Below are 27,807 nucleotides of genomic sequence, written 5' to 3'. Positions count from 1 at the left end.
AACTTCTATTTTCAAGGGCATGATATGTGGCCCATATTTAGTTCCTCTACTCTCACTGGCCATTCCTGACATCATTGCTGAGTCCTGTTACCTGCAACAGGGTTTGTTTTTTTCATCCTCGTTAGCTCCAATCTGTAAATATTTGTCATAATGTCCAGCAAGCTTTTATAAAATACCTAATACAAACATTTTGCTGGCTGGCCGCGGCTTACTAGGCTAATCCTCCGCCTGCGGTGACGGTACCCCGGGTTCTAGTCCCAATTGGGGCGCCGGATTCTGTCCCGGTTGCTCCTCTTCCAGTCCAGCTCTCTGCTGTGGCCTGGGAAGGAAGTGGAGGATGGCCCAAGTGCTTGGACCCTGCACCCGCATGGGAGACCAGGAGGAAGCACCTGGCTCCTGGTTTTGGATCGGTGCATTGCACCGGCTGTAGCGGCCATTTGGGGAGTGAACCAACGGCAAAGGAAGACCTTTCTATGTCTCTCTCTCACTGTCTAACTCTGCCTGTCCAAAACAAACAAACAAACAAACAAAAAAAACCCACAAACATTTTGCATGCTTCCTAAATCATCAAATCTTAGATATCATTTTAAACTCATATTCTAAGATTCGTTTTGTTTGAAAAACCATAAAGGGGTTTGTATTCTAAACTCACCTTCCAAGTTACTCATGCTTTAATCTGCCATGTTGTCTTTACATTTATTTTTTGTAGAGAAACAAAAAAGTAAAAAACAAACAAACAAAAAACAAATAAATTCTGAAGTAGTCTTAAGAAACCTCTGTGAATTCAAAGCTTTTTTGATTATTGTCTTGTCATTTTTTTCACTGACAATGTATTTCCTTAAAGTAAAACAGAAAGGCTATAAACCATTAGAAGATATTTAAAAATAAAGTTCTGAAGAAAGTCTCATGGAATCAAAGCTAGAAAATAACTTAAAAGTAAAGGGACTTATTGAGAAATGAAAGGGGTTAAGGGTTCAGAGGTCGCCTTGAATTCAAAGAACAAAAGGAACTGCTAATGTTGGAACCAGGAGCTGAGTGCTGTGGTCCAGGTGGAAGTCACCCAGGGGATGGTAGTCCCCAAGGAAGACTAAAAGAAGACGCATTGGTATTCAAAGAATGATCATTTGCCACCTAGATACTGGGGGAAACAGCGAATGTGAAGCCTAAGGGCCACAGCTTCGAGGGAAGAGCATAATAGAGGGCGGGGGCTGATGGTGTCTAAATGGTGGTCAGGAGCATGAGTCCTATCATCCTACCTTCTGAGTCAGAGAGGAGATGCCAGAGGATGTGAGTTGCTTCCTTTTAGCAGGCTGTGTGTGTGTATTGGGGAGCACAGTCTCCTCATGGTACATCAAGATTAAAGAAAGTGAAAAGTGGAGGGAGCTTTTACTAGGAAAGGGGAATTTCAAATGAAAAATCCTAAGTCGAAATTTTGAGCATTTGGTAGAAGAATTTGATCATTACCTGAGTATGAGATGTTTGGTATTTGAAACCCCAGAGTGGCTATGATCAAAATGTGTGTCTTTAGTTTTTGGCCATCATGTTAGAAACAAAGAAAAACACATGGGTTTAAGAAAGGAAAATGCCGCCCGCGGTGCCAACACCCCATATGGGCACCAGTGTGAGTCCTAGCTGTCACATTGTGGATCCAGCCCCCTGAAAATGACCTGGGAGGGGGAGCAGGAGATGGGATGGTTTGCGGGTGGGAGGGTTGTTATGGGGGGGAAACGCTATAATCCAAAAGTTGTACTTTGAAAATTTATAATTATTAAATACAAGTTTTCTAAAGAAAAAACAAAACAACAACAACAAAAAACGAAAGTCTTCCATAGCCTAGGCAGCTCTGGTGGTCACTGACGTCATACATGAGAGTGTTAATTGTTAAATTAACAACAGGATTCACTGTGCACTAATTTCCCATGCAAGACCTCTGTCCTCAGTGAGTTGTATTATAATTATGTCTACGTGCTTGCAAAAGATGTGTCATACTTGGGAGCTTCTCTAAAGTTAATTATGTTTCTAAAAAAAAAAAGGTAAATTAACTTCAAGATGTCATGACTTTTAACAGCCCTTGACTGTTGAGGAACAGTTTATTTTTTGTTTTGTTTTGTGTTCCGTGCACATTGTTGAATGCTTTACTTAGTATAGAGTTGGTCTTCTCTGTATAAAGTTAATCAAAAATGGACCTTAGTGGAGAATGGGACTGGGAATGGTGGGAGAGTGAGGAGAAGGAGGGGTGGGAGGGTGGGTATGGTGGGAAGAATAACTATATTCCTAAAGTTGTGCTTATGAAATGCATGAAGTCTGTATTCCTTAGATAAAAGGTTTCTTTGGGGGGAAAATAAATAAATAAAAAAAAAGAAAATAGCAAAGGTTTAGGTTGATACCACTGGGACATCACATCCATCGTTTTGATTTTTATCTATGATTCCTGACTGATGAGTCAGTCTAATAATCATTATTATTTCCTAAGTGACTATTGTAATGCTGGGGTACTGTAGGATCTCTCTCTCTCTATTCCTCCACGCTTTCTCTTGCACACGTGCACACACACACACACCTATTTTCCACCTGCTCCTTTTTATCCCCAAGGAAGACCACAGAAACTAGACAAGGCAGGTCACAGAAACTCTAAGTATACTCTAACATTCCCCTGCCTTCCTGCCTTAGAGTTGGCCATAAATAAATTCTCTGCTGTACCTTTTCTGATGTAGATTCTAAGACCCTCCCTGCCCCCCCCCCCCCCCCCCCGCCCCCATCTCAGAACAGAAGAGCTCCTGCCTCATGCCCTCAAGGAAAGCCTGCTCCACAGAAAGGCCAAACTAGAATGTGAATAGACAGGTTGTGCTGGCTTCCCCCTCTTGGTGTGTTAGCTGTGGATCATACCCTTTCTGCCCAATAACATTTCAGCATGGTTGCCTATGCTTCCATCATGCCCATGAAATAAAATTTCCATTAAAAAAACAAGAAAGGTTCAGAGACTTTTGGACAGCTGAATACCTGGAGGTGAGCAAAAACGCATGCACATGCCAAGAGGTTGTCACACTAGGCAGGTCTACAGAAGCTCTCGTGCTTGGAACCCTTCCAGACCTTGTTCTGTGTATCACTTATCTAGCTGATTATTTGTATCCTTTAAAATAAACTGAGACGTTTAAGAGTAGTACAGCCTTGAGTTCTAGGACCGCTACAGCACAAAAGGGGGAGTTGTGGGAAGCCCAACCTGCAGCCGATTGGTCAGAAGTTCTCGAGGCTCAGACTTGCTACTGGAACTGGGATAAGGACAGCCTTGGTGATTGAGTCCTCAACCTGTGTATTCTGGTGCTGTGTAGAACTGAAGTGAGCTAGCAGATGCCCAGCGGGTGTCTATCGCAGACTTGATGGCTTACTCGCTGGTATTCCACGGCTGGTGTCAGAAGTCATTGTGAGTATGGAGTAAGAGAAAAAAGAGTCTCAGTGTCAGTTGGATTTTCTTTATATATTCTCAGGGTTACTTAATCTTTTTCTCTATTAAAAATGCGATAATTGTAGAACAAATTAAAAAAACTAGGTACCAAATAACCGTAATTATATATATATACACTATATTATATATATATAAACTGTATAAAATGTATACATACACTATATATACACTACATGTATGTATATATATACCCTACATATATATATATATAAACATACCAAATGTATACATACATACATACAGTGTTTGGTTCATTTTTCCACTTTTGCAAGATCTCATAAAAAGATTTCCCCTAATATGTAAAGAAAAGAGTGGAATTAATTGGAACATAAGGTTTAAGCCATTATTTGAATGATGGCAGAGATAAACTCTCTAAATTTATTTTTCCTAGTAATTTTATTAGAGTGTTTTTTAAAAATGCATTTCTCTTTCCTTAGATCGCTTTGAATCTTCTTGGCACTCTATCAATCAGTAGCAGAGAACAGAGAAATCATTGGATTCTCTACTGGAACGAACCAGAGGCAGCATGGAAAATAGTGTTGCCAAGCCAACCAGGCACTCAAAATAGAATTAAAATGTCATGATAACTACAACCACAATATGCCAGGAGGGAAACAAAACATAAATTGTTCCCAAATGAGAGAGGAGGGAAAGCAGCGTGCAGTAGTAACACTCTTGGTTCTCTGAATAACTTGCTTTATGTCCTTGGGTGATTCACTTAATTTCCCTGGGTTTTGGATTCCTCTCTGTAAAATGAGAGGATTGGACTAAATCAGTAGTTTCCAAATTATGAACCTTGGAATAATTGCAAGGAGACCTTGAATTCATATGCTTTATATACTTCCACAATCACTAGGGTCCAAAAGTCCAATTGCAGTCATGTGGGAGCTGGAAAAATATTTTTATATTTTTCAAAAAGTCTTGATTTAGGACACAGTGGCTAAATGATATGTGAAGCACTTTCAGATCATAGAATGCCACTATTCAAGAGTTAGATATCCAGATGTTGAAATGTATGATTCCCGATCGCAATATTTCTCCCTAAAGCAGTATTGATACTGCAAAAAGTAGTGATGGCAATTAGCACACTGGCTTCCAGGACATGCTTCCATTCATTAATTTTATGGCCTTGGGAAAGTTATTTCACTTTCCAGTTCTTTCATGTGAAATAACTATTTGAAAAGACTTAGGAAAAGCTGAAAGTATTCTTCCCACACAAGATAGCTTTATTGTTTTCATTCATCTACTGCGCCTTTGAATGCTATGTTTGCAGAGAAGGGATCAGAATTAGCTGTCAGGGCTATCACTGTAGCAGTTACCGCTTCTGTCTCCACCCCGTTCATATTGCTGTGTTATCCATCTCTCAAATTCTTTCTTCTACTGCTAGGTGGATGTTTTATTTGTGGTTTACGAATTTTTAATATGTGCATGATTATTCAACTAGTAATACTCGTTATTTTGGAAAGAGAACCAAAACAGATTAAAAAGCAAGCCAATAATTATCCAGAAATTGTGCAAAACAATCATGGAGCATCGTTTCCTGTTCACGGAATTTTGTTGTTTTCTGTGTGTTTGTAATTTTTCTGAAATACGTGGTTGCTCTTCTCTTAGCTCTGTCTTCTGACTTTGTGTCTGCACATGAGTGCTTGCATGCTGCATGCCTTTATCTCTGGCCCAGCACAGTGCTTAGTCAAACACTCCATTTATATTCTTGTCAGTTCTTCATTTATCTCTCCGCGTCTCTGGTGACTCCCCCCACCACGACCGCTGAAGCTGCTGCTGTCCTGGGAGGGCTGCTCGCTTTGCTGATGGGGGTTTGCTCCTCACCCAGTTATCGGATTCCACTCCCTCTGCACTCAGGCCATGTGAGCAGATGGACTATTGGAAATGGAAATAAATGGTTATCTCTTGAAACAGACGGGATTAGGGCGTCACACGTCTGCATGGATGAAGCACCCAAATTTCAGAACCATTAAAGGTGTTCCTTGGAAGCAAGACAGATTCCTCCATGCTCTACAACTTTAATCTCCATATTAACTTTTAATTAGCTTTTTAACATTGTGCTACAAATGTGGGTGAATGCTTCAAAAGGCCAACCAATTTAATGTTCATTAGAAAGAGTGACTAAGGAAAGGCAATTTTTCTTTTACAGCAGAAAAACACATGAACTAATTTAGAAGGAAAAAAGGAACAAGTGTTCTAGAAGTTAATAGTTGAGAATGAGTTTTTCTGTGTTCAACATGCTTGGCAAGCACACACATGATAGTTGTGGTACATCGGCATGTTACCATTACACATGGCCACTTAATGACAAGCTAAAAGTGGAAACAAAAGGTTGTCTAGAATAAAAAAATACAGTAAAATAATGCTGTAGTATATTGATTTTAGTGGATTATTTTAAGCAAAATTCCTTTAGGTTGAAAAAACATTCCACATGAGAAATGGAATATCCTAAAACATTTAAAAATGTGGGATTGAGCAGAGATTTATTGATGTTCTCATCCTTGCTTTTAATATCTTTAGTTTACTTCTTGATTCTTCAGATTATGATACTACTATCTTCTCAGCTCTCTCAGGACTTCTCCCTCCATTAAGCACTTTTATTTTGTTCTGTTTAAAGACTGCTATTAGCATCTTTTGTCAGGGAATTTTTACCAGGTAATAACATCTTATTCAATAATAAACTTCTGGCTGAAAATCATATATTCTGGTATGTATTCTTTTTAAGAACAAACTATATCAATAATTCTTGCCACTTGCCTCAAAGTTGCTACAGAAAATAAAAGAAAAATTTTAAATACAAATGTCACAAAAAGATTCCCACTGAATTGACTAAAAATAAATATTATATAAATTAAAATATCTTATAAACTTATTTAAACTCCAGAATAAAGGTATCATTTGCTGAATAAATACTGGTTTTCAGCAAGTTTGCTAAAAAGTTTACATAATCATTTTAATTTTCAGAAGAATTTTTGATGTAGTTATTATTAAAATTTTGTAGTAAAAGAAATTGGTGTTTACATAGGTTTTTTTTATTATTTATATTTTACTTGAGAGTCAGAGTTACACAGAGAAAGGAGAGGCACAGAGAGAGAGAGAGAGAGAGGTCCTCCATCCTTTGGTTCACTCCACAGTTGGCCGCAACAGCCAGAACTGTGTCGATCCGAAGCCAGGAGCCAGGAGCCAGGAGCCTCCTCCGGGTCTCCGATGTGGGTGCAGGGGCCCAAGGACCTGAGCCATCCTCCACTGCTATCCCAGGCCACAGCAGAGAGCCTGATCGGAAGTGGAGCAGCTGGGACTTGAATCAGTGCCCACATGGGATGCCAGTGCTTCAAGCCAGGGCATCAACCCACTGCGCCACAGTGCCGGCCCCCATAGGAATATTGACTTTTAAATGATCATATAGCAAGTGATTTGTTGTATCAGAACTACCAAGAGTAGTATATCAGGATTTATTTCACTAATTTGAAATTATGAGTTTGTGAAAGGTGATTCAAAAATCTCTGTGAGAGTCTTCTCTGTCTGGTGATGAATACGATGCATGGAAGAACAAGGACCAGCTGGGTTCTATCATCAGTTACTGGACTCTTTGAGGATAGCCTAGAACCCATGCCAGGCTCTCACCTTCTCTAGGCCTCTATTTTTGATCAGGGAGATGACACAGAAGCAGAGCCCTTTCTTGGGCAGCTATAAACACATGCACACCAGGTACAGTAACTGGAGAAATAAAAGAACATCACAGGAGCTGGAAGGACTTCAGGTCTGGCAGTTGCCAGAGGCAACAGCGTGAGCCAGCAGAGAAGACGCAAAACAACAGCCCCCATTCCCCTGCATTCATTTCAAGTCAAAATCAGACACGAAATAGAATTGCCACTTCATTTCCTTCTTCCACACCATGGCATATTAGGCCAACCTGGAAATATCGAGAAAGGGAATTGTAGGAAATGTAGTCTCAGCTTAGCTAAACTGACCCAAGACAGCAAATTCACAGTGAATCCATGCTTCAAATGTAGATCTTTTCTGATACCAGTCAGATTCTTGCAAAGACAAATCCCATTCTCTTACGTGTTCTTTATGGGTTATTCATTTTGTTTTTAGTTTGTGTTTGACAGTGTTACCAACTGTGAGCCACAATAATCCTATATACTACTCCAACATTAAAGCTGAAGATGAACTCAACATTCACTGATCAGAAAAGAAACTCTGAAAAATTTAAAATCTTGCCTTATTTTGGCAGCAAATTTAAAATAATGTGAATTTCATTTCCCCTCAGATCTGGAAGAAGACAAGAATGTCCACTTTTACCACTCTTATTCGTTACAGCCCTGGAGCTTTAGGGAGAGCAATTAGGGAGGTGAAAGAAATAAAAGAGGCATCAGAATTGGAAAAGAGGAAGTCAAATGATCCACACTAGCAGATGACATGATGTTGTACATAAAAAAGCTAAACGCTCCACCAAAAAGTTGTTAGAATAGATAAACCAATTCATTAAAGTTGCAGGTTAAAAAATAAACATGCAAAAGGCAGTAGTTTTTATGTATGCTAATGATGAACTCCAAGAAAGAGAAATCAAGAAAGAAATCCCATTCAAATAGCCAAAAAATATCAAATATTTGGAATGAATTTAACCAAAGAAGTAAAAGGTCTCTATAATGAAAATTATCTAACATGAATGAAAGAAATCATTGAGGACACAAAAAAAATGGAAAGATATTCCTTACCCATGGATCAGAAGAATCAATATCATTAAAATGTCCATACTACCAAAAGCAATCTACAGATTTGTTGCAATCCCTATCAAAATATCAATGGCATTCTTTACAGAACTAGGAAAAGCAATCCTAAAATGTATATGCAATCATAAAAACCCCAGAACACAAAAGCCATCCTGGACAAGAAAAATCAAGCTATGGGCATCGCAGTTGTCCTATATCAAACTTCCTGGCAACTTCATTACCCACTTAAATGAATGTACATTTCTTTTTTTTTTTTTCAAGATTTATTTATTTACTTGAAAGTCAGTTACACAGAGAGAGAAGAAGAGGCAGAGAGAGAGAGAGAGAGAAAGAGAGAGAGAGAGAGAGAGAGAGGTCTTCCATCTGCTGGTTCACTCCCCAGAAGGTCAGAAGCCAGGAGATCTGAAGATCTGAAGCCAGGAGCCAGGAGCTTCCTCCGGGTCTCCCACGTGGGTGCAGGGGCCCAAGGACTTGGATCATCCTCCACTGCCTTCCCAGGCCATAGCAGAGAGCAGAATCGGAAGTGGAGCAGCCGGGTCTCGACCAGCACCCATATGGGATGCCCGCACTGCAGTGGCTTTACCCACTGTGCCACAGTGCCAGCCCCCTGAATGGACATTTCTAGCCTCTCAATTTCTAAGCTTGTTTTTCACTTACAAGGATCAGGTTCTTAGCCTTATTTCATAAACTCACTCAATCTTAGCAACTGTCAAATTGTGTTCCCTCTCTCTTTCCTTTCCACCTTCCTTTCTACTTCTCTTCACATCTTTGATATTTTAGTTAGTGGCAGTTGGGCCTTTCCAATTGTGAAGACCAAAATCTGGGAGTTACTCTTCTTTCTTTTCTTTTTTCACAACTTCTGTTTAATCTTGTACTAGTCAGCATTTCTTTACTGTCATTAAAATATATGAGCGGAGCTACTTAGGAAGGAATAAGTTTATTCTGACTTACAGTTTTGGAATTTCGGTCTAAGAACTGTGGCCCACTAGTCTGTTGTCTGATGAGGGTGGTGTATAGTGGAACATCCAGGAAGCAGAGAGAGAGAACAGTGGGGACAAGCTCTGCCTATACAACCGAACCTGTTTCAAGAAGGGTATTCCACCAATGACCTAACCATCTTCAATAGAACCATCCTCCACATTCCCTATTTGGATCAAGCATCTACCCTTAACCAATCAACAATTAACATTAACCATTAACATAAGACTTTGGGGACCAAGTCTCCTACACATGGGCCTTTGGGGATACCAAATGATTAACCAAACCATAGCAAATCTAAACACAAATTCTATTAGCCTTACTTTAAAAATATATCCAGTTTATAACCTCTTTATTTACAGTGACACCACTTTTATGAACTTTTTTTTTTGGCCTGGATTGTATTATCTCTTTCACGTTTTTGGGAGTCTATCTTTACAACAGCAGGCAAATCTCTCCTTTCAAATTTTAAGCCAAATCATGTCACACTGCATTGAAAGTCTCTAATGATTTCCAGTATCACGCAGAGATTAAGGCCAAGGTTATTTAAAGGCCAAAGACTCTCTATATGATCAGGAACTGGGTTTCTTCTCAGACATCACTTTCTATTTGTTTTCTTCTGGTACCATTTTCTAAAAGATTTTTTATTTGTTTGAAAGTCTGAGTTATAGAGGGAGAGGAGGCTACCGAGAGAGTGTTATCTTCCATCTTCTGGTCCATTCCCTGGATGGTTGCAATGGCCACTGCTGGGCCAGGTGGAAACCAGGAGCTTCTTCTGGGTCTCCCACATGGGTGGCAGGGGTCCAAACACGTGGGCCATCTTCCACGGCTTTTCCCAGGCCATTAGCAGGGAACTGGGTCATAAGCAGCCGGGACATTAACTGGCCCCCCAAAAGCCAGCCCCTTTCTGGGAGTACATCGAATAGGACATCTTAGTCACAGTTTTACCCTTTTCCCATCCAGAGAGTTTGGACAGTTAACATCTATATTTCTCAGACTTTCTAGAATCTGGGTTGTAAATAAGTGTTCACTAATTAAACTCACTAATTAAACTCACTTGCAAGTGACCTGAGACTTGGAAGAAAGGCAGAGGGCATCTGATTTGCTCTGCATCAGTGTTTTGAGGTAATTGAGCCGGTGGCCTCGATATGCAGTGTCTGTCAATAGCTGTATTCATATCTAGACATTGTAATGGCAGGACAGGTGATAGGAATATTTACTGTTTTCTGTTTCCTCCATCACAGCAAAGATGGTAAGGCCTTCAGTTCCTTAAGCCAATGGCAGGCCTCTCATTGACTGGTGGGCATGCTATTCACTGTGTTTTGTTCTGTTTGATATACTAAGAGAAGTTTTTATTTTCTGTATTCAATGTCTATTGTTTTTGTTTGTTTGCTTTTTGAATTTATTTGACAGGTAGAGCTAGAGACAGTGAGAGAGAGAGACAGAGAGAAAGGTCTTCCTTCTGTGGGTTCACTCCCCAAATGGCCGCCACGGCTGGCACTGCGCCAGTCTGAAGCCAGGAGCCAGGTGCTTCTTCCAGGTCTCCCACACAGGTGCAGGGGTCCAAACACTTGGGCCATCCTCCACTGCCTTCCTGGGCCACAGCAGAGAGCTAGACTGGAAGAGGAGCAACTGGGACTAGAACCCGGTGTCCATATGGGATGCTGGTGCCTCAGGCGTAGGATTATCCAGCCATCTATTGTTACACTCTCCTTCTCACTTAAATCTATAAAAAAAGTCATTGTCTCAGTGAGATTTTTTTAAATTAAATTAAATTTCTTTTAAAGACAGAGAGACACAGAGACAGAGACAAAGACAAACAGAGATCTCACACATGCTGGTTCACCCATCAAATGCCTACAATGGCCAGGGCTGGGCTAAGCTGAAGGCAGGAAGCAGAAACTCAATCCAGGTCTCCCTAAGGATAGCAGGGACCAACCACTTGAGCTATTACCTGCTGCCTCCCAGGGTGCACATTAGCAGGTGGCTGGAATCAGAAAATAAATTGGGGTTTGGATCCAGGTAGTCAGATAATAGTGTGGGCATCCCAAGCAGCATCTTTACCTCTACACCAAATTACCACCTCCCTGGGACAATTTCAAGCACCAGCCTATGGAAAATTTCACCTTCCCCAACACATTTCCTATTTTGTCCTCATGTTTCATTTTTTTCTTAGTGTTTTCTGAAACCAAGTCTCTGTGTTGTGCTTTTGATGTATGTAGGAGACACTGTCAGCCTCTAGTTTACCACAGTCTCTCAATCTCCCTTTCTTAGCTTAAGGTTTCTTTGTCCTGCGTTGGTGATGCAAATCAACCTTTTAGTAACATTTTGAGAGAGTGGTACATTAGGTCCTGCCAGCCACAGGAGTCCCAGGTCGCGATACTCATGAGGTTATTCATCTCCTAGATAGGTAACATGATGTTCTGTCTTGTCTTGAGGTTTTTTTGTTTTTTGGAACTCCAGGGTCCAAGCAAAAAATAACACCTAAATGGAGCTCCTTGACAGATTGGAACTTTGCAATCATCAAAATTCCCAAAGGAACACTGTGGCCTTCCTATCACTGATCAATCAAAGGAAGACCTGTGGAAGCATTGCAGACTAACCAGAGATTGCACATGAGCTGAACACACGTCTCTCAACCCCAACTGCAATCTGTAAAATTCACCCCCACATCCCGACCCCTCCAGGAGACCAGGAATTCAGTAAGGACTGCCTATACCCCCTTGGTTTGTTTCTATTTTTTTTCTATCACTCTGACTTGTTCTGAGTTGAATGGATGCAGGTTTTGGGGTTCCTTAGTGAAGTAGGCAGGAATACAGGTTAAAATCGATTAGGTTTGTGAGCTGGAAGACCACGCCTTCGCCATTCCCCTGTGTGACCTCACACCCTACCTGATACTGTAAAATCAGAATCAGATGGAGTGAGTGTGGCTAAAAGCTAATTACAGATCTCTTGCTTCTATACATATTAACTTTGTTTGCTAATGGCTAAAGGTGTATCTTGTGAAACTATGTGGGCTCAAATTCCCAGGATATAGGTTGACCGAAATGTGTCCTTCACTGTTATCTTACCACCATATCTTGGATCTGTTATTGGGTTTGTTGTTGTTAACTGTTATCTTATAACCATATTCTGGTTTTCCTCTTTATTGTTTACTGCATACCAGGGGTCCAGTTCAAAATTGTGAGCCCTAGTGGACAGAATACTATAAAAAGCTGTGTAACTCGCTGCTGGGAGCCACACTCTGGTAAGGAGTGTTGGTCCTGATCAGTGGCCAGTCCCGATCAGTTATCTTACCTCTCATTTGTCTCTCATTTGCTTCCCATTTTCGATAAAATTCATGTGCGAATTCACTAGTTTTTGTAACATTTTGTTTTAGCTGACGAGTGGATGCAACAATACCTTCGCCACGCCCCTGTGTGACCTCATGCCCCTACCTAGCCACACCTGAGTGCCCACCAGCCAATCAGGTTAATTAACCACTCCCCTTTGGAAGTAGGTTAGAAGCCTGGGACATGGTGTGTCCAGCCTCCTCTTCTTTGCCCTGGCCTCTAGCCAAGAGGGGGCTGGCTGCAGCCCTGTGCCTGGCCTTGGTTTCCTGGCCTTGATACTCCTCCACGTGGCTGGTTCCTGGTGCTCAGTATGAACCCAGATTTCTCTCTCTCTCATCTAATTAGATAAAGCTCTCACTCTCACTAAATAAAAACTTAAAATGTACCATGCTGCCTCGTTTATTTATGCCAATATTTATAATTCCCTAAATGTTAGGCAAGAACCCTCTCGGGCTTATTAATATTGGGGATTTATTAATTAGCATATGGTGATATCATATGGCACCCCAAATTCCGGTAACATATGTGGCACCCCAAACTCGACCTCTGGAGAACTTCAAGGGCCACATTTTCTTATATATTTTAGGGGTCATTTCTAATATGATATAGCATTTCCACTTTTTGGTATGCGATCTGTTTCATGTATGTTACTTACTTAGTTTGCTAATTGTCACTTCACTGTCTGCCCCTGCCCCTAAGAAAAATTTCAGCTTTGTGGCAGATTTTTTTCCTTTTAAATCACCACCACTTCCTACTCTCTCAAATAATGCCTCAGTACATTGTAGATTCTTTAAAAATAATTGCTGAATAAATGCATTTGATCAGGAACTGTGATTCTTTATTCTATGCTCCAATTCAATTCCTTATGTATGTGTGCAAAAGTGGAAAAATATATGTTCACACACACTGTTGTTAGGTATACAGATTATTTATAAAACGCTAGTTTCTTTCCATCTATTTTGTGTCATGGAGTAAGTGGAATGGTATTCATCATTTCAGCATAGTTTCCCTTCTTTTTCAGATGGTTACAAAGCAGTGCTATGTTTCAGGACCATACTGATAAGTTGAAACAATAGCCACAAAATCCGAGAAGCTCCTGAATGGAAGAAGGACTTCATTGTTATGCTTTTTGACCTTGGATTCCATTTGAAATAACAGGAGAAAGGCATTTCAGTTTTCTAGTTGACCCCGGATATTTGGTGGATTTGAATCAGGCCTTAGAGATTCTTATTTTTATCTGCATTAAATCTTGGCTTTCCAAATTTTTCTGAAGTGTTGTCTGAAGTTCTCAGTATCAAGTGAAAGAGCAACACAGAGGCAGAATCTATAGGCTCTCTTGCCTCCCAGCAAGCAGGGGAATTAACATTAGGAAATGCAGCCCGCCTTTCTCTGTTCTCTGCATTTTTGTGTCCTCAATGGCTGTTTTCAAAGGCCATGAATACTTCCATTGCAAATAATTGGTGCAACCCCCACTCCACCCCCACTGCCAAAAATACACTCAGACATCCATACGCAGAGGCACGCACACAGAAAGGATACACTGGGAGAAAACATGAAAAAGGAATATCGATATTTGACCTTTCCAAACCATGCAGACTTATTAGTTTCTATTTATAGTCCCTGATTCTTGACATGCAATTCGGTATTTGGAATTAGAAGGGATCAATGGGGCATTTCATTATTTTCAGGCACCAGGAAAGCTGAAAAACCTCATGGGAGTATTTTAGGGTAAAACATCCAAACAAAGAAATGGTTTTCTATTCCACAGTTGGGTATGAATTGAGGAGTTATTCCTTTCTCTTGCCTTACTTGATCATTGGTCATTGGAGTTACAGATTGAATTTAAGTCCTTGAAATTACTATCAATAACCCCCACTTTCCCCACTCAGGCTTCTGGGATTCTTTGATGCTCAAGAAGCCTCCTTTCCAACTTTCTCAGGACTACATCTAAGCCCCTCAAATCAATGGAACTGTCAGAAGAAAAGGAAGATGAAGACTCAAACTCGAATAAGGTTATTTTTAGTAGCACCTTGTAGCTATTTAAGAAAGTGCGTGTTACAGGGCCATCCTATTTTTATTCTGTTAAGGATATCTTAGGTATGGTGTGACGGGTGTTTTTCTTCTAAGTAGCAAAGTGCTTAGTATTCTGAAGAGAATACTTCTGTTTCTCTCTTTGTCTATATATGTGTTTATCTACATATATTTCATTGCATTACTTTCAGTTTGTCAACAAAAGCTAAATACAAATATTTATTTTGGGTTGCTTATTATACACTTCATACTTTCTTTATACATATAGAATATTATATTTAACCATAATTATTTATTACTTATAATTATAAAAATATTACATTTTATTCTATATTATGCAGTTTATATAAGAAAAAGGCTCAAAAAACTGATTTAGAGATAATGCATTGTCATTTGTTAGAAATACTTAGTTTGCAGCAATAGATATTCTCTAGAAAAAATCATGATGAGACTAAAGGAACTGATTTTTCTTTATGAACTATTCAAAGTGTTGGTCCTGAAGAGATTCAGGAGCCAATTAAATGATGTCTGTCCATCTATCCTTTATTTACAGTAAACTTTTATTGAGGATTTACTAATTATCCAGTGCCAGGAAACCAGCTAAAGATACAAAACAATGATCTCTTTTTTCCCCAAGTGAATTACAGTTCATTCAGGGAGGCAGAGACACAGTTCTAACAGGGTATATTAAGCACAACAATCAAAAGCTAAGGGCAATCTCAAGTTTCAATGTTGATAAGCAGAAGCTGGATATGGCAAGAAGTTATTTACACCAACTGTGAGAGTAACTATGTTGGCCAATGTCCAACAGCAAACACGTGTTGGTGGAAGAGAAGAATGATGCACATATTAATAAAGACCTAGGGGGCGGTGCTATGGCATGGAAGGCTAAGCCTCCACCTTTGGCCCCAGAACCCTTTATGGGCTCTGGTTCATGTCCCAGCTGCTTCTCTTCCAATCCAGTTCTCTGCCTACGGCCTGGGAAAGCAATGGAAGATGGACCAAGTGCTTGAGCCTCTGCACCCCCACCCTACAGCCTCATCACCCCATCACCCCCACCCCTACTGCCACCACCTCCATTCCTGTGGGAGACCCGGAAGAAACTCCTGTCTCCTGGCTTTGGATTTGCCCAGCTCCAGCCATTGTAGATGGAAGACCCTTCTCTCTGTCTCTCCCTCTTTTTGTAGCTCTGTCTCTCAAATAAAAAATAAAAAATTTAAAATAAATAAATAAGTAAATAAATAGCTAAGAGCAGACATACAGAATGGCATTTAAGTTAATCTCCACTTTTTTTTCCTGTGTATTTAATATTAAATCATATTATGGCCTTTGCTTAAAACCGGAGAGTCTATAATGCCTCAATGAAAACTTTAAAATTCCTTGCAAATTGTTACTGTAGCCGTAACATTTTCTTTTTCTTTCATGTTTGTGTTAAATCACTACTTTTGCTAAAACATTGCTAATACGAATTAAGAGAAAAGATGTTTTGATCTGTTGTATATTTCTGAAAAGGACTGAAATGAGGCTTAATGAAAGAATTTTTCTTTAGCATTGATCTTTCAGAAACTGACAGTAGTTTGAAGGACCTGGCAAGTTCCTGTATTATGCTACAGTAATGATTGTAGTTTCATGATAAAACAGTTGTTTCATTAATTAAGAAAATAATGCAATTATGAATTTAAACAGCCTCTTGACCTAAAAATTTCTTTAATATGCCTGTGCTGAGGACATATTCTAAAAATATATTATTATTTTAATGTGCAAGTGCATTAATATTCTGCAAATGATTGATTTACTCTTTTTTTTTTGACAGGCAGAGTGGACAGTGAGAGAGAGAGACAGAGAGAAAGGTCTTCCTTTGCCGTTGGTTCACCTTCCAATGGCTGCCGCGGCTGGCGCACCGCGCTGATCCAAAGGCAGGAGCCAGGTGTTTATCCTGGTCTCCCATAGGGTGCAGGGCCCAAGGACTTGGGCCATCCTCCACTGCACTCCTGGGCCACAGCAGAGAGCTGGCCTGGAAGAGGGGCAACCGGGACAGAATCCGGCGCCCCAACCGGGACTAGAACCCGGTGTGCCGGCGCCGCAAGGCAGAGGATTAGCCTAGTGAGGCGCGGTGCCGGCTGGTTTTTTTGTTTTATAAAATTTTATCTCATGCCAGCGCCATGGCTCACTAGGCTAATCTTCTGCCTTGTGGCGCCGGCACACCAGGTTCTAGTCCCGGTCGGGGCGCCGGATTCTGTCCCGGTTGCCCCTCTTCCAGGCCAGCTCTCTGCTGTGGCCAGGGAAGTGCAGTGGAGGATGGCCCAAGTGCTTGGGCCCTGCACCCCATGGGAGACCAGGAAAAGCACCTGGCTCCTGGCTCCTGCCATCGGATCAGCGCGGTGCGCAGGCCGCAGTGCGCCAGCCGCAGCGGCCATTGGAGGGTGAACCAACGGCAAAGGAAGACCTTTCTCTCTGTCTCTCTCTCTCACTGTCCACTCTGCCTGTCAAAAAAAATTTATCTCATTTATATGAATATCTGAGTAATATTTAATTTTGATTAAAGATTAATTTGCTATACTCTTCTACATTCTTACACAATATGCCTGAGAGTTATAACTACAGTTATCTTTCATTGCCAAGTCATATCTCACTGGCTAAACAGGTAACAATTTATTTTCCATTCTCTTGTGATTGATATTGAGATGGCTCCTCTTGAGGGTGTGCTTTACTTACAGTGCTGTGGTGATTATTGTATGTATTTCTGGTAGCCCATGTGCAGAAATTTCTCTAGGGTATGTCCTTCAAAGGAAATTTCTGGGCTTCTGGGTCATATACATGTTTATATTTCACTTGATAAGCTATTTCAAAATATTGTATCCTTTTATAATCCTACCATTTCTCGTTGGTCTAATATTTTTGCCAGCACTTAGTATTGTCAACTTTCATAAATTTTATCAATCTTACTTATTTGGAAAAGCAGAGGGAAATATTTTTTAATCATATAAAACATGTAGATGAGTATCACCAACAAACATGGAATTCTTTTGAATATTACTATTGGAGTTAATTTGAAAACGTAGGTTTAATTTTTGTATGTAACCTTTATCTATTGGCAAACTTTACAAGCACACGAAATGAAAACATTTCAAACTTTATAAACTGTGTACAATGTTTAGAATCCATAATGAATTTGATGCATAAATTACAAGATATTTTTATAAGTACATAATTTATGCCTCTGTTACAAATGTAACAAAATAATGACAACATATTCGTAAAATTGTAATTTTCTGAAAGCTAATTTTTCATACTCTTGTTTTGAACTTAATGAGTATACTCACCATCAGCTTAATTATGTTGTGATATATCTGTTTTGTCAGTCAGAACAACTTGTATTTGTTCCATTGACTATTGAGAAAATCAGTTACACTTGGGTATCTCTTGTGCTTAAATCAATAGTTGAATTCATACACATGACACATTTTACAGAAAATGTAAATTTCAAGCAATGTCACTATACTTGAAATGTTGTCACTGTTGAATGTCATTTCTTTGTGTCTTGAATATAAATTCCTATCTTTGAAGCCCTTAGTTTTACCTAAGGGAATCAGAAAGAGTAAGGTGCTTCAATGAAAACAGGAATGAATGAAAGCTTCTAATAGCAGAACAGAATGGCCATTGTTTGAAGGAAAAACAAAGCAGAGTTACCTAAGACTTTATAGAAATAACCTAATGCATTCATTCTTTCAAATTGTTACCCTTAATAAAATCATGGTTTGCCCCTTTTATATTCAAACACAACCTTTAAACAAAAATACTTCTCATTTGTATTTATTGGTAAGTAATGAAGTCTGCAAAGACTAGAGATTTTAAATTTATAATAGAAGGTAACTGAAAATTACAGAGGTCTCAGGCTTCTATTAAGTTTTCATGAACAGGGGCCAGCATCATGGTGTAGCAGTTTAAGCTACCTCTTGTAAAGCCAGCATCCCACATGAACAATAGTTCGAGTCCCAGCTGCTCCTCTTCTGATCTAGCTGCCTGGCAAAGCAGTGGAAGATGACCCAAGTGCTTGGGCCCCTGCCACCCACATTGGAGACCTGGACAGAGTTCCTGGATCCTGATTTTGGCCTGGCCCAGTCCTGACTGTTGTGACTGTTTGGGGAGTGAACCAGTGGTTGGAAGATTCTCTCTCTCTCTCTCTCTGCCTCTCTCTCTGCCTCTCTCTCTCTCTCTCTCTCAGTCTGCCTTTCAAATAAAAAGAGAAAGTGTTAAAGATGAGAAATTACATTGAACAAAGAGCAAAGACACGTTTGAAGCTCTAAAATTACACTGCATTTGTCCTTTCTTACATGCCGGGAATGTGTTTGAAGACGCCCAGTGAATGCCTGAGACCATAGCGAGTACTGAAATCTGTCTCTACTGTTATTATTTTCTTGTATGGACAGCTCTGTGATGAAGTTTAATTTATAAATTAGCACAGTAAAGGATTAATAATAACTACTAAAAGAACAGCTATAGCAATATGTTATCATAAAAGTAACTATTGAGTTGTTAAGTTCTGGAATTTCCCATGTAATGCTTTCTGACTGTGGTTGACTGCAAGTAACTTACACTGTGGCAGATCATGGCTGAAAGGGGAACACTGTGCTTGCGATTCCACGACCACATTGATCCTTCAGTAGGTCAGGGAGCCTTCTTTATGACAACAATCTGCACTGCACATCTCTATGAGATGTCCCTGCCTCCAGTACATTTGAACACTTTTAAAATGTCTATTACACTTTAAAATTAAGTAATATTTACTATTATATCAAAACAGCGTAAGGATTTTTTTCCATGTACTACATTAAACAAGAAAAAAAGAGTAGAGTAGTTACTGTATTTCCTCAAAGGTTCACCAAGTCCCCAGCACTGTGATCCATGTCGCCAGTGCCAACACAAAGAGAAGAGCAATATAATTTTCCTATAATAACATGGCCCTGGAAACCAGTCCAGAAAACTGAAGCCAAAGCAGATTTCTTTTATTAGATTGCTAGATAACTGGATAAGCCCCTGCATTTATAGTGATGGGAAATTTGCCTTATAAAATAAAGCAAGCTAGATGGCAGCAGCACAAAAATTTAGGTAATTTTCATGGTGAAAAGTATCATCCGAATTTTATGGTCTTATTCTTAGTATACAAATAAAATCACATAAGATTTCTTATCATCTAGATTTGCTTCCCTCCTCATCGCAGCTGCTCAAGGCAGATCAAGAGTCTTCGCTGTGTTGAGAACCTGTTCAGGCGTTAAAGAAACTTTGCAGTCATCGTGACCTTAGCCAAAGAAATCAAGATGACCGTGAGGGTTTTCTTGACAGCACTTGTACTTTTTAGTAATTGCCAAACTGAAAAAACAGCTGGTTCATAACCATTTTTTAGTAGGCTATTAAATGATAAAATGAACCAAGCTTGAACTTGGTAACTAAACGCAACCTTTGGTTTTGTCTTACTCTGCAATGAATATAGCATAGTGTACAAAAGGCACCCAGAGGTTTTGATATCTTGGAAAAAGTTTGGTAAATATGTTACAACACTGAAGGCCATTTTCAGAATTTTGTTGATGATATTAAACTCAGAGATCTAAAATTTTTGGCGGATTTTTGTTTCAAGATTTTCATCAGATATAGATCAGATATAATCTTAACAGCCTGATTTTCCACTCTAAATTTAAAAGCTGTCATATTTAATTTTTAATATTGCTTATGTTTAAAACCTAAAATTTATACTGCTAATTTGGAAATAGTGAGTATACTTTATATTTTACATAACTACTCATTGGAGAGTTGTCAAAAAATATACCTAGAAAAGGAAAAATTGAATTTCAAACAATTTCCCAGTAAACATAAAAGCTTAAATTTCCAAAGAACCATCCTTAAGTAGGAAATCTGCCTTTTGAGCTTTTACATTTATGTACATTACTTATCCCAGATAGTTAACTAATACTGCCCACTCTCTATAATAATCATCATATCAACTCATTAAGTCATAAAATACAGAATAACAGTTTTTCAAATGCCAAGCTTATTACTTGTATGTTTCATGGTCTTAGAGAAATTACTGAACAATTTGTAGCCTAGATTTTGTAGTGCACAGAGAGGCCATAAGCACCTACTAGACTGTCAAAGACTGTACAATTTATATGGTCTTTTCGCATAATTAATAACTGGCAACAGAGTCCCCTTCCTGAAGGAACAGTCTTCTCAAAGGAGAATAACTTGGTGACCCAACTGGACTCAGAATACAGAAGGCACAGGCTAAATAAAGCAATTTCTGAATTGTTTTATGTAATAAAACACAAAGAATTTATTTCAATGAACAAAGGGAATACAAAAGTTTATAAAAATGATGATACACACATGCAAATCTTAATATAATATTGATGAAATTGGAGATATGTATGGTTGATAATGGCTAAAGAAACTTTTAACTTTTTGATATTTATTGTACTAAATGTAATATATGACTTTAATCTACAATGTTGAATAACTCCCTCCATAAGCCTTCAGTAAAAGCTTCCTTATAATCACATACCATGACTTTGCCTACATCCCTCCCTCCCACATCTTCACCCCTAGGAGTCATTAAAAGTAGTTGACTGTTCAATGCATGTAGGGTGCCATTAAGTGCATCAAGGATAACACCACACATTAACAATATTTTCGTTTAAAAAATCATTACAAGTTATAACTTAGCATGAGGAGAGGCCAAGAGACTTGCAGGTAGTGAATTGAGTAGTGAATGACACAGATTTCCTGTCTTCCAAGTTTTCACCCAGGGAAGAAGCCGCGCCAGGCCTCAGACACAAGGAAATGAAGACCCTGTGCTGCTCTCCATATTTTATAGCTGGATTAGCTGGACTGTGGAACAGAGATGGGTTTCTCGGTGCGCTTACTTCCCTCTTATTGGTCACAAGCTTGAGGTCCGTTAGTTCTTGTTTAGGATCCAGAGCTCTTCATTGTTCTGCCCAGATATTTGTAATCATAACTCTTGGGAGCTGGCAAGAAGGTGCTGGTCTCCAGGTGTATCACCATCCACTCAGGGATGGGGACTAGTGAGCTCTCATTTCAACCATGGCCACTTTGTGTGTGTGTGTGTGTGTGTGTGTTTTCGGGGACCACTAGTAAGTGAGCAGGAAAACACCTGTTCCCTACTTCCCATAATAAATTTGATAATAGATACTCATTTCTCCGACTTGAATGTCTAATTTCAGGGCGGGTCCAGAACTTCAAAGGAGAAGAATGTGGTGTTATTCACGCATCCCCATACAAGTCCAGTGCTTGGGACATGGCCAGTTACCTTGAGGACTGTGGAAATCCTGGCATCGAGGCCCAGAAGAATGTGTGCACTCTGAGGCTTCTGCTGTGGCCGGGGTAGGAGTTTCTAAGGTTCAGGAATCAGTGTTTTAGTTAGTGCACTCTTGCCCACTTTCCCCCTTGGAATTATGTTGCAGTTAATATTGAGTTTGTACAGCTGTACACATTTTTTTTTAAGTTGGCGTGCACTTCAATAAGAAGCCATAGCCTTGGTGCATAGACCACTGTGGTTAATCTTGAACTGAACAGAGGTATAGGTGGCCAAGGCAAGGATTAGATCCCAAGGCAGTCTCAACTCAAAACAGGCAGTGCATCAGAAGACAGACTATTGGAGCGTTGGTATTTCTGTTCACATGCTGTCTGGGACTGCGAATATCCAAAGGGAGCTCGTCAATGTAGAATGCTGATTATTATGTGAAAATCAAATATTAGGATTGGTCTTTCTGTGATTAAGTGATAAGCATTAGAAGATGGCTGATGACACAGGTTTCTCAATCTACTTTGGATCTGGACCAAAGTCAAGGAGAGGGGATGTGAATCCCTTCACTCCTGTGACAAGTCCTCAAGCAGACGGCCACCATCCCCTCCCACTCTGCCTCAACCTCCCTCCCCACAAGAGAGGCTATGATGCTAACAGATTGTGACCTACCACTTAATTTAAACATGTATGTGGTACAACAAATGGAGATATCATGTTAATGGCAACAAAAGGCCCATTTAGGGGTAAGGTAGAGATATTCTGGTATTGAATCATCATTTCTTTGAACAATTATTTTCACAGTAAGTGCTTCCTGAATCAATTTTGCATCATTGCTTATGATACATTGCTCTAATCTGTAATGAAAGATAATTTTACTTATTTATTTATTTATTTGACAGATAGAGTTAGTGAGAGAGAGAAACAGAGAGAAAGGTCTTCCTTCCATTGATTCACCCCCCAAATGGCCGCTAAGGCCAGAGCTACACCGATCCGAAGCCAGGAGCCAAGCGCTTCCTCCTGGTCTCCCATGTGGGTACAGGGGCCCAAGCACTTGGGCCATTCTCCACCGCCTTCCTGGGCCACAGCAGAGACCTGGACTGGAAGAGGAGCAACCGAGACTAGAACTCGGCACCCATATGGGATGCCGGTGCAGCAGGCGGAGGATTAACCAAGTGAGTCATGGCGCCGGCCCCGATTGCTTTCATTTGAAAAAAAAAAAAAAAAAAAAGAATGCAACTACCCTGTGAGAATGAAGTGTGTAAGGAATGTGATTGTGGTCTTAACCCTATTTTGAGTTGAATATGAAGTCTACTTTATCAACGGTACAATACAGCAGCACAGTTTCAGATACCGGACATTCTGATAATGGCTTCACTTGCAAAAGTGGGTCTCACCACATGAACAACATGTAAGGAATAGAAAGCTCACTAGATAGGAAATGGCCCATGGCAGGGGCAGGGGGCTGGTGAGAGTACCATAAAAGTATTATTATCCCACAGCTGACACCTAACTGGAAAAGCTTGAAGCTGCAGGAAGCTGTTTGGGGAAGAAATGAATGGGTTTTGAACAATATGCTTTGGTTTATTATGAGAAGCAGAGGAATAGAAAGAAAGAGCGAGGTGATTTCAATGGAGCAATTGTCTTACTTATTAAGCACATAATATGCTAGGGTTTGAACCGATGATAGTCAAGGAGACAATTCTTGTCCTTCTGCACTTTATATTCTAGTGAAAGAGATAGGCAATGCACATACATTCAATTCAATGTAAATGTGTATGTGGTACAATAGCTGAGAGTCACATACTTTATAAGGAAGCATAAATGAGAAAAAGGAGAAAGCTGGGAAGTCTGTCATTTATGTAAAAACGCAAGGTGGTTTTAAATAAATGGAAGCGCTCCCTTGGAATATGACCTTTAAGGAGAAACTTAAATGAAGCAAGGAAGTTAACTGTACAAACAACTTTAGGAACTTGAGGTAATGGCCAGAGCAAGTGCAAAGGTTCTGTGGCAGGATTACGTTTGGGTTGGCCAACATGCAGAAAAGGCCACTGTGACTTAGAAATGAATGTGCAGAGAGCTGACTGGAGCTGAGGGGCAAGGCACGGCTGGACCAGGCCTTCTTCCTGTCTAACCCTGCTACGGCTGCCGCTGCCCTGATCAAATCTGCTTCTGGGGCAAGAGGCAAGGCCCGCCCCTTCCAGCAGTCTTGTTACCCATCAGCCACTTGGCAGTGCCAGTTCAGGTAGGCGATTGAGAGCCAGGTCAAAGATGGTAAAGACCCCCTCTCACTTCAGGGCCGAAGCCGTCTATCTTAGCTCTAACTGAAAATCCCGCCTTTCCACAGGTCCTTCTAGTCTCCAGGTGACATTCCCGTATTTCTCACAATTGCCTGGTCAATACACGGAGGAGGAGAAATCAATAAATAAAGCCCACGTTTTCCTCTGCAGCCTCTAACCCCACGGTAAACAGGCAGTGAAGCCACACAGATGAGGTGTGGTCTACGTGCTTCGTGGCTGGAGAAGGTGAGCTGGGAACAAGCCCACTTGACGCGTGGCTATGATCGACTTTGCTATTGCCTTTCCCGTTGGATTACCTCCGCCAGCCCAGACATGTGGGTCAGCCTCCTCCTGGGGCAAAGGCACGCCTGCTTAGCTTACAGCCAGGAGGAGCAGGTGATGTGAGCACCGTCACAGGTCCCTTGGTGGGGAGCACCAGAGTGCAGGCTTCCCCCAGTCACCCAGATGCCATTGTCTAAGCGCCTTCTTTATCAGGCAGGAGTGAACAAAAGAAGGAGGAGGGGCAGGAGTTGTTCTATGAGAAATCTTCTCTGGGAGCCCTTGGACGCGGGAGCAGGGTCTCTCTGATAGCTCTCCATTATCCCCCCACCCCAATCTCGCAGTCCTCCAAAATCCCAGCCAAGAGTTTGGGGGTTATGAGGCTCCCTGCTCCTGCCATTGTGTTCATGTCAATTTCATTTAGCTCCCAAAGGGCAAAGGATCTCAGCTGCCATCTGTATTTATAAGCAAAGCGTCCTTTGTCCTTTTCGAAGAACTCTCTATCACTGGTTAGTTTTTACCAGATTGGATCAAACGACCCTGGACAATTGTAATTATAAACGCAAAATAGGGTTAGGACCACATTACAGCCCTCACACACTTCACTCTCACTGTGTTGCTGTATTTTCTTTTCCAAAAGAAAGCAATCTATCATTACAGATTAGAGCAATACATTATAAGCAATGATGCAAAATTGATTTAGGGAGCCCTTATGGTGAAAATAATTGTTTATAGAAATGATAGTTCAATACCAGAATATCTCTCCTTTACTGCTAAATGGCCTGATTTTTGCCATAAGCATGTTATCTGCACGTGTTTCAAGTGGCAGGGCTATAATCTGTTAGTGACATAGCCTCTGCCATGAGAAATGTTTTATAGGTGATGCCCAGTGAGTAAGTGACAAAGCAAGTACACATGGAAGGAGATAGATTTCTAAGTGCAAAATTCTCAGTGGTGGTGTATGCTCGTCTGGGTGTGACACTGTAGCAATTTGGGGCTCTTTGTTTTAAATATTCTGAAATTGCCTATCTATATTTAAATCACGCTTCTCCGTATAGATAAAATTATCTCCAAGATTGTCTTAAATTAGAACCGAAGCAGATGTTATGGGTTAGATCTCATTTCCAAAAGTGCTGGCACTGGGAATTAATCTCAACCCTTGCTTTCTGGTTCTCTCCATATGAACGTGACTATGATTATCTGCCCTCAGACCAAGGCACTCCCGAGGCCGCTACCCGCGAGGCACACAGCGTGTGTCCTGGAGTAAGCACCACCACTTACAGCACCTGGGACACCTCAAAGTGTTTACCTAGGGAGGCGGGCCTGGGGCAGCTGAGGGACTGTTAGCAGTTCTTGCCTTCCACTTCCGCCCAATCCACTGAAACCTCTCATTGCACAGCTAGCGCCAAATTGTCATAAAGAATGACACACGCCTTTTCCCCCTCCGAGTCAGGCCTGGGAAATCGAATTTCAGAGGAAATGAGCAATGAGAGCAGAGCAGACAGGAGGTTCTGCGCTGTCCCTGAGCACCGGGCGCCACTTAATTCAGCAGCCCTCCCCCGCCGCTTTTCTGATCAGAGAGCAACGCACACAAAGGTCTGGTTTCTAAGGAACGGTCCCACCGCTGGCATCTCTGCCTTTGTTTCAACTGCCGAGCCACGTAGTGCTGCGCGGAGATTTAACTTGTAGAATCGGTGCTACCGATGACTGCTAATGAGGCAAAACTCCAGTCAAAGCCCCAGATAATTTGTGCTGTGTGACAGATTTTGTCTCCCAGCCGCTGCCTCAATCTGCTCCGTGCATACAACCAAGCGTCAGGAGGCGCTTAGGGAACCCTGTACACATGATTTCTTCATTTCCCGAACTCTGCCTTCGTGGGTCGTTTTCTTTTCCCTCTTATTTTAAACAAAAGATGCTCAAAGAAAATTAAAATAATAAAATTGCGAGTGCTATTTACTCTTGCTCTCCCAGTTTAATAAACTGACAAGTTCCCATATTTATGAGCTCTCTTTTCAGAGAGAATGCCACAGATAAAAGGTGGATTCCTCTTTGTGCTGTTTATTGATCCTCCCGTCTCACTGGTGCAATCAGTGCCTTCAAATTGATCCTGCTGGCGTCCATCCAAACCTAGATGGATGATAGAATGCTAGATATTCACAAACTATAAATAGCATCCCATGTTTTGTTTAAGTTTTGTCAATTTAATCACGCTAGTCACATATTTTCCAATTTTCTTTTTTTCATTTGTCACTGAATTTTAAAACTTTATCCTTGCTGGTTTTTGTTCTAATTTATTTAATGTTATACTCTATAAGAACCTGCCATATAATACAATATATTCATCCATTCTGTTAACAATTGGTACTAAACAATGCTGACTGAGGTTATCACGTGACTGCTGCTACCCAGGTGAAAATTTTTCTAGGGCATACAGCTGGAGATGGAATTCTTCCATTAAAGTTCAGCTACTTCTTCACGTCTAGAAGATAATGTAATATTGCTCAACAAAGAGTTGTACTAGTTTATATTTCCATGAAAAAAATAGGAAAATTTGTCTGAGAAGTTTGCCTAAAGAATGGGAGTAAAATACTATTTGACTGTGGCTTTTATTTTCATAATTCTGATACTGGTGGGGTAAGTATTTTTTCGTGTTTGTTAGCTATTCCCTGAATTACCTCCCCATAGCATTTACATACTTTTTTATCAAATTATTTGCCATTTATCAGTTTCTAAGAACTCTTCCTATCTCCTCTATACCATCCATTTGTTCACTTTTCTCCAGGAAACATTGGTAGGGTATAAATGTGAGTTAACACACAGAGGGGCTGATGTGGCATGGTTTGTGATGCTGGTATCTCTTATCAGTGTGTGGGTTCATGTCCCAGCTACTCTGTTTCCTATCCAGCTTCCTGGTAATATGCCTTGGAAGGCAGTGAAAGAAGGCCCAAGTTCTTGGGCTCCTGCCACTCATGAGAGAGACTGGGATGGAGATTCAGCCTCCTGGTTTTGGCCTGGCCCAGACCTGGCTGTTGCAGCCATTTGGAAAGTAAACATCAGATGGAAGTTCTCTCCTTCTCTCTCCCTCTGTTTGTCTTTTCCTCTCTCTGACTCTCTGTCTTCCAAATAAATATATAAACACATCTTCAAAACAATTAACCCAAGGAAGAATGACATCCCACTGACAAAAGTCAAAATATCCTCTAAACTTAAAACCAATAAGGCTTTGGTTAATTCAAACCGTAATCTGCTCTTTCCATTAAATACATCATATATTCCTCTACTTTTCTTTCCAAGTTTTGGTATTTTTACTAATGATTTTTTGTCTAAAAATCTTTTTTTATATCAAAACATGAGGAGCTAATTTCTGTAAGTACAAATTCAGGCTAAAGTG

Source organism: Oryctolagus cuniculus, chromosome 8 (genome assembly GCF_051225735.1).
Source record: "Oryctolagus cuniculus isolate XC-2025 breed Fujian yellow rabbit chromosome 8, ASM5122573v1, whole genome shotgun sequence".
Lineage (NCBI taxonomy): Eukaryota > Metazoa > Chordata > Mammalia > Lagomorpha > Leporidae > Oryctolagus > Oryctolagus cuniculus.
Note: the sequence above shows the minus strand (reverse complement) of the source record.